General features: G+C 49.1%; 1 long non-coding RNA gene across 1 annotated transcript in view; it reads right to left on the reverse strand.

Annotated features, from left to right (window-relative positions):
* Positions 1–2238: 2238 nt before the first annotated feature.
* LOC121846216 overlaps positions 2239–12478 on the reverse strand; it is a 28429-nt gene continuing 18189 nt past the window's right edge. Inside the window, exon 2 of the long non-coding RNA XR_006083134.1 lies at positions 2239–3315. This is a non-coding gene — a long non-coding RNA (uncharacterized LOC121846216). The remainder of the gene's footprint in view (positions 3316–12478) is intronic.

The raw sequence follows: 12478 nt of genomic DNA on the forward strand, positions 1-12478 counted from the left end.
CCCTAGGGTAGAGGTGGTGTGTGTACCCTAGGGTAGAGGTGGTGTGTGTACCCTAGGGTAGAGAGATGGTGTGTGTACCCTAGGGTAGAGGTGGTGTGTACCCTAGGGTAGAGATGGTGTGTGTGGGTATCCTAGGGTAGAGGTGGTGTGTGTACCCTAGGGTAGAGATGGTGTGTGTACCCTAGGGTAGAGGTGGTGTGTGTACAATAAGGTAGAAGTGGTGTGTGTACCCTAGGGTAGAGATGGTGTGTGTACCCTAGGGTAGAGATGGTTTGTGTACCCTAGGGTAGAGGTGGTGTGTGTATGTACCCTAGGGTAGAGGTGGTGTGTGTGTGTGTGTACCCTAGGGTAGAGATGGTGTGTGTGTGTACCCTAGGGTAGAGGTGGTGTGTGTGTACCCTAGGGTAGAGGTGGTGTGTGTGCACCCTAGGGTAGAGATGGTGTGTGTGTGTACCCTAGGGTAGAGGTGGTGTGTGTACCCTATGGTAAAGGTGGTGTGTGTGCCCTAGTGTAGAGATGGTGTGTGTACCCTAGGGTAGAGGTGGTGTGTGTACCCTAGGGTAGAGATGGTGTGTGTACCCTAGGGTAGAGGTGGTGTGTGTACCCTAGGGTAGAGATGGTGTGTGTGGGTACCCTAGGGTAGAGGTGTTGTGTGTGTGTGTACCCTAGGGTAGAGGTGGTGTGTGTGTATACCCTAGGGTAGAGGTGGTGTGTGTGTGTACCCTAGGGTAGAGGTGGTGTGTGTGTGTACCCTAGGGTAGAGATGGTGTGTGTGTGTGTGTACCCTAGGGTAGAGGTGGTGTGTGTGTACCCTAGGGTAGAGGTGGTGTGTGTGCACCCTAGGGTAGATGGTGTGTGTGTGTGTACCCTAGGGTAGAGGTGGTGTGTGTACCCTAGGGTAAAGGTGGTGTGTGTGCCCTAGTGTAGAGATGGTGTGTGTACCCTAGGGTAGAGGTGGTGTGTGTACCCTAGGGTAGAGATGGTGTGTGTACCCTAGGGTAGAGGTGGTGTGTGTACCCTAGGGTAGAGATGGTGTGTGTGGGTACCCTAGGGTAGAGGTGTGTGTGTGTGTGTGTGTACCCTAGGGTAGAGATGGTGTGTGTACCCTAGGGTAGAGATGGTGTGTGTGTGTGTACCTAGGGTAGAGATGGTGTGTGTGTGTGTACCCTAGGGTAGAGATGGTGTGTGTGTGTACCCTAGGGTAGAGATGGTGTGTGTGTGTACCCTAGGGTAGAGATGGTGTGTGTGTGTGTACCCTAGGGTAGAGATGGTGTGTGTGTGTACCCTAGGGTAGAGGTGGTGTGTGTGTGTGTGTACCCTAGGGCAGAGATGGTATGTGTGTACCTTTGGGTAGAGATGGTGTGTGTGTGTGTACCCTAGGGTAGAGATGGTGTGTGTGTACCCTAGGGTAGAGGTGGTGTGTGTGTACCCTAGGGTAGAGATGGTGTGTGTGTGTACCCTAGGGTAGAGATGGTGTGTGTGTACCCTAGGGTAGAGGTGGTGTGTGTTTGTGTACCCTAGGGTAGAGGTGTTGTGTGTGTACCCGAGGGTAGAGGTGTGTGTGTGTACCCTAGGGTAGAGGTGGTGTGTGTGTGTATGTGTACCCTAGGGTAGAGGTGGTGTGTGTGTGTACCCTAGGGTAGAGGTGGTGTGTGTGTGTGTGTGTGTGTGTACCCTAGGGTAGAGATGGTGTGTGTGTGTACCTAGGGTAGCGATGGTGTGTGTGTGTACCCTAGGGTAGAGATGGTGTGTGTGTGTGTACCCTAGGGTAGAGATGGTGTGTGTGTGTGTGTACCCTAGGGTAGAGATTGTATGTGTGTACCTTTGGGTAGAGATGGTGTGTGTGTGTGTACCCTAGGGTAGAGATGGTGTGTGTGTGTACCCTAGGGTAGAGAGGTCTAGCCTTCAATAAGAACCCTGATGCCTCCAGTCTGACTTCTCAGATTGAGCTCTAATGTGTGTTGATGTCTCTCTCTTTCTCCCTCTCTCTCTTTCTGTCTCGCTTTCTCTGGCAGGGACAATATTTAAACAACTGTAGCTATACATTTTAGCAGTATATGTGTGGCTTGGAGTGATTTATACAGGTATTTATTCTAAATACCAATCATTTTTAGATAAATCTTTTGGTCCCAGAAATGTTTGTGATCTTTCTGTCAAGCCAAACATTGTTTATTCCCAATGTGATATTCTCCCATAAATCTCTCAACATTCATATAAAATATCAGACACACAACTATATACTTGTGAATATATATGTTTATTACATCTTTTTTCAATTATTGTGTTTTCAAAGTGAAACATTTGACACATAGTTGCAGACTGAATGTGAACTTACCTCGTTGAATAGTCATTGAATTATTGAATCCTTCAGCTGCTGAAGGCTGTTTTTGTCGCCAGTTATTGAATCCTTCAGCTGTTGAAGGCTGTTTTTGTCGCCAGTTATTGAATCCTTCAGCTGTTGAAGGCTGTTTTTGTTGCCAGTTATTGAATCCTTCAGCTGTTGAAGGCTGTTTTTGTCGCCAGCCTAAAACCCAGCAGACAATGTAGCTGTAGCTTAAACCACACAGAAACCTACATTGTATGCTAGGTCCAGGACCAAGCAAAGATGTCTCATCAGCTGTCACACACACACACACACCCGCACAAACACACCCACGCACCCATGCATACACAGAGTTATAATAGAATGTGGCATTTCATCTGTTCTCCATTGAGTGATTTCTAGGGAAACTGCAGGCATCACATCCTAAACAATGTTCTCCTCTCTTAAAGGCTCTGTTCTATTGTGTGCCTGACATGTTCTTCTCTTTTCTATGGGCCGCCAGTCATCTTTTAGAGAACAGCACAATTCATTAAAGAATATCAAGGACCCTTTGAATAGCTCACCGCCAAGGACTCTACAGTGGGAGAAGAGATTTGACAGGAGAGGAGAGAAAAGGAAGAGATTAAAAACAGAAGAGGCAGAAAGAAAAGAATCTGAAATAAAGCCCTGACAGGCACAGAGATTCTTAGGAGGTAACCCCCACCCCCCATCTGATAACATACTAGCCAATCAGAGAGGAATGAAATGTGCAATTAACCACTAGGCAGGAAGTAGGAGGCGTGTCTTCAGAGACCCAGTAGCCAGATGTAGCTGCTGATCATTATACAGGATCTACACTGCCTACTGAGCAACTGACCAACACGCAACTTCAGAGTGAATGAATGGAGGAGAGGGATGGGTCACAGATATAGAGTATACACGTGGATGACTTTGCTGCGTGGAAGAATCTCCAGAATCTTCATCATGATCATCATTAGGTCATTGGATCCATTCTGGTTAGAGAGAGAGGGAGACAGATAAAGAGAGAGAGAGAGAGATGGTCATTATTGGGTAAGGAATCATAAGGTAACATTTACTGCAGCTAGTAAGAGAGATGAGATGAGGAAGGGGAGTAGGAAGGGAGAGGGAGGAGAAGAAACAAGGGGAGAGGATGGGGTGAGGAGAGGGGAGGGAGAGGAGAAGGGTGGGGTGAGGAGAGGGGAAGGAAGAGGAGAAGAGTGAGGAGGGAGAGGGAGTAGAGGAAACAAGGGGAGAGGATGGGGTGAGGAGATGGGAGAGAAAGGGGAAGGGTGGGGTGAGGAGAGGGGAAGGAAGAGGAGAAGGGTGAGGAGAGGGGAGGGAGAGGAGAAGGAGCGGAAGGGGAGTAGGGAGAGGAGAGGGGAGAAGGAAGAGGAGAAGAGTGAGGAGGGCGAGGGAGGAGAGGAAACAAGGGTTAGAGGATGGGGTGAGGAGAGGGGAAGGGTGGGGTGAAGGGCGAGGGAGGAGAGGAAACAAGGGTTAGAGGATGGGGTGAGGAGATGGGAGAGAAAGGGGAAGGGTGGGGTGAGGAGAGGGGAAGGAAGAGGAGAAGGGTGAGGAGGGAGAGGGAGGAGAGGAAACAAGGGGAGAGGATAGGGTGAGGGGATGAGAGGGGAAGGAAGAGGAGGAGGGAGAGGGAGAGAGAGGGAGAGAGAGAACAGATATAGAGAGGAGAGGATGGGCTGAGGGGAGAGGGGAAGCATAGCCTATGGGAATTATCTTTGTATGGCCATCTCTAAGCGTGGCATTATCAGTTGCAGATTGGGTTAGAGGATGGGTTGAGGAGAGGAGAGGAGTGGAGAGGGGAAGGAAGAGGAGGAGGGAGAGAGAGAGAGAACAGACATAGAGAGAAATGATCTTTGTATGGCAATCTCTAAGCGTGGCATTATCAGTTGCAGATTGGGTTAGAGGATGGGTTGAGGAGAGGAGGAGTGGAGAGGGGAAGGAAGAGGAGGAGGGAGAGAGAGAGAACAGACATAGAGAGAAATGATCTTTGTATGGCAATCTCTAAGCGTGGCATTATCAGTTGCAGATTGGGTTAGAGGATGGGTTGAGGAGAGGAGAGGAGAGGGGAAGGAAGAGGAGGAGGGAGAGAGAACAGACATAGAGAGGAATTATCTTTGTATGGCAATCTCTAAGCGTGGCATTATCAGTTGCAGATTGGGTTAGAGGATGGGTTGAGGAGGAGAGGAGAGGGGAAGGAAGAGGAGGAGGGAGAGAGAACAGACATAGAGAGGAATTATCTTTGTATGGCAATCTCTAAGCGTGGCATTATCAGTTGCAGATTCCTGTCATTCCTTCCCATTAGGCCCGGGGCAACAGGAGGCAGCAACCCACAATGGCTCTGATGCAACACTCATGGGGCTTGCATTCTCTCTCTCAGGGAGATACTTCCTCTAGGCACTGAATTTGTTCTAGGCACTAACCTCTCCAAATCCTTACCTGAACCATTAGATAATCACTCCACCACTGATCTAGGATCAGCTTACCCTCCCTGAATCCCATTAAAAAGTCATATAGGGACAAATGTGTTATCATGGCATTTATCTACTGTATACCTCCTTTAGAGAACCAGTTACCCCCTAATGGGCGGAGAGAGGGAGGAGCGGACATGGGAATGGAGTGAGAGAGAGTGTAGAGGAGGGATAAATGGAGAGGCAGATGAAAAGAACGAGAGGAGGAATGAAGGGACGGCGGAATGGAGAGATGTTGGAATGGAGAGATGGAGGAATGTTGGAATGGAGAGATGGAGGAATGGAGGGTTGGATGAATGCACACTGAGCGGAAATAGGGAGGAAAGAAGGGAATAGAGGAGCCGAATGGTTAGATGGAGGGTAGGTATGCAAGCTGGGCTTTCCCTCTTGTCACGTGTCCAGTTGGGCCTCTGCATAGCTGAAGCCTCATGACCATATTGATCAAACATAGCAGCCTAGTACTCTACCAGCTGATGCTCACTTGACTCCAATTTCTCCTTATTAAGGGAAAGTCTCTCTCTCTCGTTCTCTTGGATTCTAGCATTCTGTCTGATGAGCTCCAGCACTATGGCCTTCTCTCCCTCTGTTTCTGTCTCTCTTTTTCTCCCTCTCGCTGCGTGTCTCTCTCTTCCTCTCTCAATTCAATTCAAGGGGCTTTATTGGCATGGAAAACACATGTTAACATTGCCAATGCAAGTGAAGTAGATAATATACAAAAGTTAAATAAACAATAAAAATTAACAGTAAACATTACACTGACAGAAGTTCCAAAAGAATAAAGACATTTCAAATGTCTTATGTATATACAGTGTTGTAACGATGTGCAAATGGTTAAAGTACAAAAGGGAAAATTAATAAACATAAATATGGGTTGTATTTACAATGGTGTTTGTTCTTCACTGGTTTCCCTTTTCTTGTGGCAACAGGTTACAAATCTCGCTGTTGTGGTATTTCACCCAGAAGATATGGGAGTTTATCAAAATCAGGTTTGTTTTGTTAATTTCTTTGTGGATCTGTGTAATCTGAGGGATATATGTGTCTCTAATATGGTCATATGTTTGGCAGGAGGTTAGGAAATGCAGCTCCGTTTCCACCTCATTTTGTGGGCAGTGTGCACAGTGTGTCTTGTCTTGAGAGCCACGTCTGCCTACGGCGACCTTTCTCAATGTCAAGGCTATGCTCACTGAGTCTGTACATAGTCAAAGCTTTCCTTTTGTCTCTCTCTCTCTCTCTCTCTCTCTCTCGTGTTTTGGGATTGTGTGGTCCCAGAGTGTTTTGTCTGGCTTTGAGTGTTGCCATGGTGATGGCGTTCTATGGTGTTCCGTGCAACTGAGTCCCATGACAAGACTGACGTAGGAGTAGCAGTGTTGAGTGAGCAAGAGACAGGCGTTGAATGTCTTTTATTTAGTCAATGACGTGCCAAACTTCAATATTTTATCTAGTCAATTGTCACGTTCGTCGTAATAATGGTCGGACCAAGACCCAGCGCGATATGAGTTCCACATACTTTATTATTAGTGAAACTTAAAACAATAAACAAACAAAGCGTGACTACAGAGGTGCTACGTGCACTAACTCCAAACAATATCCCATAACACACAGGTGGGAAAATGCTACTTAAGTATGATCTCCAATTAGAGACAACAATAGCCAGCTGCCTCTAATTGGGAATCATACCAAAACACCAACATAGAAAACCAAACTAGAACACCACAAAGAAAATATAAACTAGACTAAACCCCTAGTCATGCACTGACCTACTCTACCATAGAAAATAAAGGTCAGGACGGTGACGTCAATGACAAGGGCCAAACTTCTCAGTATTTTATCTAGTCAATGACATGGGCCAAACTTCTCAGTATTTTATCTAGTCAATGACATGGGCCAAACTTCTCAGTATTTTATCTAGTCAATAACATGGGCCAAACTTCTCAGTATTTTATCTAGTCAATAACATGGGCCAAACTTCTCAGTATTTTTGTTACGGTTTTCTAGGTGTGAAGGAGAGTCGGACCAAAATGTAGCGTGTAGATTGCGATCCATGTTTAATAACGAACGTAAAACACGAATCAATAACAAACACTACAAAAACAATAAACGTAACGAAAACCGAAACAGCCTATACTTGTGTAACCTAACACATAGACAGGAACAAGGACACTAAGGACAATCACCCACGACAAACTCAAAGAATATGGCTGCCTAAATATGGTTCCCAATCAGAGACAACGATAAAACACCTGCCTCTGATTGAGAACCACTCCAGACAGCCATAGACTTTGCTAGATAACCCCACTAGCTACAATCCCAATACATACACACCAAAACCCCAAGACAAAACACACCACAATACAAAAACCCCATGCCACACCCTGGCCTGACCCAATACATGAAGAAAAACACAAAATACTTAGACCAGGGCGTGACAGAACCCCCCTAAGGTGCGGACTCCCGAACGCACCTCAAAACAATAAGGAGGGTCCGGGTGGGCGTCTGTCCATGGTGGCGGCTCCGGCGCGGGACGTGGAACCCACTCAGTCAATGTCTTAGTCCCCTCTCCTCCCGTCCCTGGATAGTCCACCCTCGCCGCCGACCATGGCCTAGTAGTCCTCACCCAGAAACCCACTGGACTGAGGGGAAGCTCGGGAGTGAGAGAAAGCTCGGGAGTGAGAGAAAGCTCGGGAGTGAGAGAAAGCTCGGGAGTGAGAGGAAGCTCGGGAGTGAGAGGAAGCTCGGGAGTGAGAGGAAGCTCGGGAGTGAGAGGAAGCTCGGGAGTGAGAGGAAGCTCAGGCAGGTAGGTAGATCTACCAGATCCTGGCTGGCTGGTGGTTTCAGCAGATCCTGGCTGACTGGCAGATCCTGGCCGACTGGCGGATCCTGGCCGACTGGCGGATCCTGGCCGACTGGCGGATCCTGGCCGACTGGCGGATCCCGGCCGACTGGCAGATCTGGCAGATCCCGGCTGACTGGCGGATCTGGAAGAGTCTGGCTGACTGGCGGATCTGGAAGAGTCTGGCTGACTGGCGGATCTGGAAGAGTCTGGCTGACTGGCGGATCTGGAAGAGTCTGGTTGACTGGCGGATCTGGAAGAGTCTGGTTGACTGGCGGATCTGGTTGACTGGCGGATCTGGAAGAGTCTGGTAGACTGGCGGATCTGGAAGAGTCTGGTAGACTGGCGGATCTGGAAGAGTCTGGCTGACTGGCGGATCTGGAAGAGTCTGGCTGACTGGCGGATCTGGAAGAGTCTGGCTGACTGGCGGATCTGGAAGAGTCTGGCTGACTGGCGGATCTGGAAGAGTCTGGCTGACTGGCGGATCTGGAAGAGTCTGGCTGACTGGCAGATCTGGAAGAGTCTGGCTGACTGGCAGATCTGGAAGAGTCTGGTTGACTGGCGGATCTGGAAGAGTCTGGTTGACTGGCGGATCTGGAAGAGTCTGGTAAACTGGCGGATCTGGAAGAGTCTGGCTGACTGGCAGATCTGGAAGAGTCTGGCTGACTGGCAGATCTGGAAGAGTCTGGCTGACTGGCAGATCTGGAAGAGTCTGGCTGACTGGCAGATCTGGAAGAGTCTGGCAGATCTGGAAGAGTCTGGCTGACTGGCGGATCTGGAAGAGTCTGGCCGACTGGCGGATCCTGGCAGACTGAAAGATCTGGCTGCTCCAAGCTGACTGGCGGCTCTGGCTGCTCCACGCTGACTGGCGGCTCTGGCTGCTCCATGTAGGCTGACAGCTCTGGCGGCTTCTTACAGACTGGCAGCTCTGGCGGCTCCGTGCAGACTGGCAGCTCCTTGCAGACTGGCAGCTCCTTACAGACTGACAGCTCCTTACAGACTGACAGCTCCTTGCAGACTGACAGCTCCTTGCAGACTGGCAGCTCCTTGCAGACTGGCAGCTCCTTGCAGACTGGCAGCTCCTTGCAGACTGGCAGCTCCTTGCAGACTGGCAGCTCCGTGCAGACTGGCATCTCTGGCTGCTTCATGCAGACTGACATCTCTGGCTGCTCCATGCAGACTGACAGCTCTGGCTGCTCCATGCAGACCGACAGCTCTGGCTGCTCCATGCAGACCGACAGCTCTGGCTGCTCCATGCAGGCTGACAGCTCTGGCTGCTTCATGCAGACTGACAGCTCTGGCTGCTTCATGCAGACTGACAGCTCTGGCTGCTCCATGCAGGCTGGCAGCTCTGGCTGCGCTGAACAGGCGGGAGACTCCAGCAGCGCTGGAGAGGAGGAAGGCTCCGGCAGTGCTGGAGAGGAGGGAGCCCCCGTAAGGATGGACCGGAGAGACAGCCTGGTGCGGGGGACTGCCACCGGAGGGCTGGTGCGTGGAGGTGGTGACGGATAGACCGGGCCGTGCAGGCGCACTGGAGCTCTTGAGCACCGAGCCTGCCCAACCTTACCCGGTTGAATGGTCCCGGTCGCCCTGCCAGTGCGGCAAGGTGGAATAGCCCGCACTGGGCTATGCAGGCGAACCTGGGACACCGTGCGCAAGGCTGGTGCCATGTCACTTGGCTCGATGCCCACTCTAGCCCGGCCGATACGCGGAGCTGGAATGTACCGCACCGGGCTGTGCACCCGCACTGGAGACACCGTGCGCTCCACAGCATAACACGGTGCCTGCCCGGTCTCTCTAGCCCCCCGGTAACCACAGGAAGTTGACGCAGGTCGCCTACCTGGCTTCGCCCTACTTCCTGTGAGCCCCCCCCAATACATTTTTGGGGCTGACTCTCGGGCTTCCATCCACGACGCCGCACTGCCTCCTCATACCAGCGCCTCGCCGCTTTCGCCGCCTCCAGTTCTTCTTTGGGGCGGCGATATTCTCCTGGCTGAGCCCAGGGTCCTCTTCCTTCCAATTCCTCCAAATAGTGCAGCCTCTCCCACTGCTGCTGCTGCTGCTGCTGCTGCCTCTGTTGCCTCTCCTGTGGCTCCTGCCTGTTTACACGCTGCTTGGTCCGTTTGTGGTGGGTGATTCTGTTACGGCTCTCTTCTATCTCCTCCTCTGACGAAGAGGTAGAACAAGGATCGGACCAAAATGCAGCGTGTAGATTGCGATCCATGTTTAATAACGAACGTAAAACACGAATCAATAACAAACACTACAAAAACAATAAACGTAACGAAAACCGAAACAGCCTATAATTGTGTAACCTAACACAGACAGGAACAAGGACACTAAGGACAATCACCCACGACAAACTCAAAGAATATGGCTGCCTAAATATGGTTCCCAATCAGAGACAACGATAAAACACCTGCCTCTGATTGAGAACCACTCCAGACAGCCATAGACTTTGCTAGATAACCCCACTAGCTGCAATCCCAATACATACACACCAAAACCCCAAGACAAAACACACCACAATACAAAAACCCCATGCCACACCCTGGCCTGACCCAATACATGAAGAAAAACACAAAATACTTAGACCAGGGTGTGACAATTTTATCTAGTCAATAACATGGGCCAAACTTCTCAGTATTTTATCTAGTCAATAACATGGGCCAAACTTCTGTCTTTTATCTAGTCAATGACATGGGCCAAACTTCTCAGTATTTTATCTAGTCAATGACATGGGCCAAACCTCTCAGTATTTTATCTAGTCAATAACATGGGCCAAACCTCTCAGTATTTTATCTAGTCAATAACATGGGCCAAACTTCTGTATTTTATCTGGTCAATGACATGGGCCAAACTTCTGTCTTTTATCTAGTCAATAACATGGGCCAAACTTCTGTCTTTTATCTAGTCAATGACATGGGCCAAACTTCTGTCTTTTATCTGGTCAATGACATGGGCCAAACTTCTGTCTTTTATCTAGTCAATAACATGGGCCAAACTTCTGTCTTTTATCTAGTCAATGACATGGGCCAAACTTCTGTCTTTTATCTAGTCAATAACATGGGCCAAACTCTCAGTATTTTATCTAGTCAATAACATGGGCCAAACTTCTGTCTTTTATCTAGTCAATGACATGGGCCAAACTTCTGTATTTTATCTAGTCAATGACATGGGCCAAACCTCTCAGTATATTATCTAGTCAATGACAAGGGCCAAACCTCTCAGTATATTATCTAGTCAATGACATGGGCCAAACCTCTCAGTATATTATCTAGTCAATGACATGGGCCAAACTTCTGTCTTTTATCTAGTCAATGACATGGGCCAAACCTCTCAGTATATTATCTAGTCAATGACAAGGGCCAAACTACTGTCTTTTATTTATCTAGTCAATGACATGGGCCAAACTTCACAATATTTTACCTAGTCAATAACATGGGCCAAACTTCTGTCTTTTATCTAGTCAATGACATGGGCCAAACTTCTGTCTTTTACCTAGTCAATGACATGGGCCAAACTTCTGTCTTTTATCTAGTCAATGACACGTATCATTTATGCACATGCTCATCAGTTCTGATGATATTGTCACTTCTGTCCTTTCTAGCGTGGCCATCTAGAAACTACTGGGCAGTGCTGTGTGTGATAGGGTGGCAGGAATGGGTGGTGTGATGGAGCATAGCCTGGGGATGTGGCGAGGAATGCACTTCCTGGATCCGCATGAATGAACTGAGAGGGACCCGGGACATTGCACACAGAGGGGATAAGGGGGGTTATAAAGAGAGAGATGGAGGATTGAGAGAGAGAGAGGAGGGGACAGCACTACAGAACTAGGGTTGTCAATCAATCTATCAATCCATGAATTACTCAAGCAAACTATAAAGCACTATAGAGCTACACAGCAGGGTTGGGGTCAATTTAGTGATACAACATGTTTTGAATGAAGGAAGAGAACCTGTAGACATGGAGGGACCAATGTAGTGGTCGTTCAGGGGAGTATGGCGTCTTTACTGTGCCACGTGCTGATAAGAGCATGTTCAGGGGAGTATGGCGTCTTCACTGTGCCACGTGCTGATAAGAGCATGGTCAGTCTAGTGGCTTGGCGTCTTCACTGTGCCACGTGCTGATAAGAGCATGGTCAGTCTAGTGGCTTGGCGTATTCACTGTGCCACGTGCTGATAAGAGCATGGTCAGTCTAGTGGCTTGGCGTCTTCACTGTGCCACGTGCTGATAAGAGCATGGTCAGTCTAGTGGCTTGGCGTCTTCACTGTGCCACGTGCTGATAAGAGCATGGTCAGTCGAGTGGCTTCTAGTGCGTCTTCACTGTGCCACGTGCTGATAAGAGCATGGTCAGTCGAGTGGCTTGGCGTCTTCACTGTGCCACGTGCTGATAAGAGCATGGTCAGTCTAGTGGCTTGGCGTCTTCCTTGTGCCACGTGCTGATAAGAGCATGGTCAGTCTAGTGGCTTGGCGTCTTCACTGTGCCACGTGCTGATAAGAGCATGGTCAGTCTAGTGGCTTGGCGTCTTCACTGTGCCACGTGCTGATAAGAGCATGGTCAGTCTAGTGGCTTGGTACACACACACACACACACACACACACACACACACACACACACGACTGCTCTGACATTTGCTGACACACAACACAACAGATCAGGTGTGATCATAACTTGACCAAGACATACGATGTCGTGCAAACCCATGAAAACATGTGTGTAATGGCAACAGCCCTAAACCAGTTAGACTCAGTTTACATGGTCAGTGGTAAGCTGATATGTTCCACTCTCCCTCTCTCTCTGATCTGCTTCTTTCCATCCATTGATGATGC

The sequence above is a fragment of the Oncorhynchus tshawytscha genome, linkage group LG03, assembly GCF_018296145.1.
Source record: "Oncorhynchus tshawytscha isolate Ot180627B linkage group LG03, Otsh_v2.0, whole genome shotgun sequence".
In the NCBI taxonomy this organism is placed as follows: domain Eukaryota; kingdom Metazoa; phylum Chordata; class Actinopteri; order Salmoniformes; family Salmonidae; genus Oncorhynchus; species Oncorhynchus tshawytscha.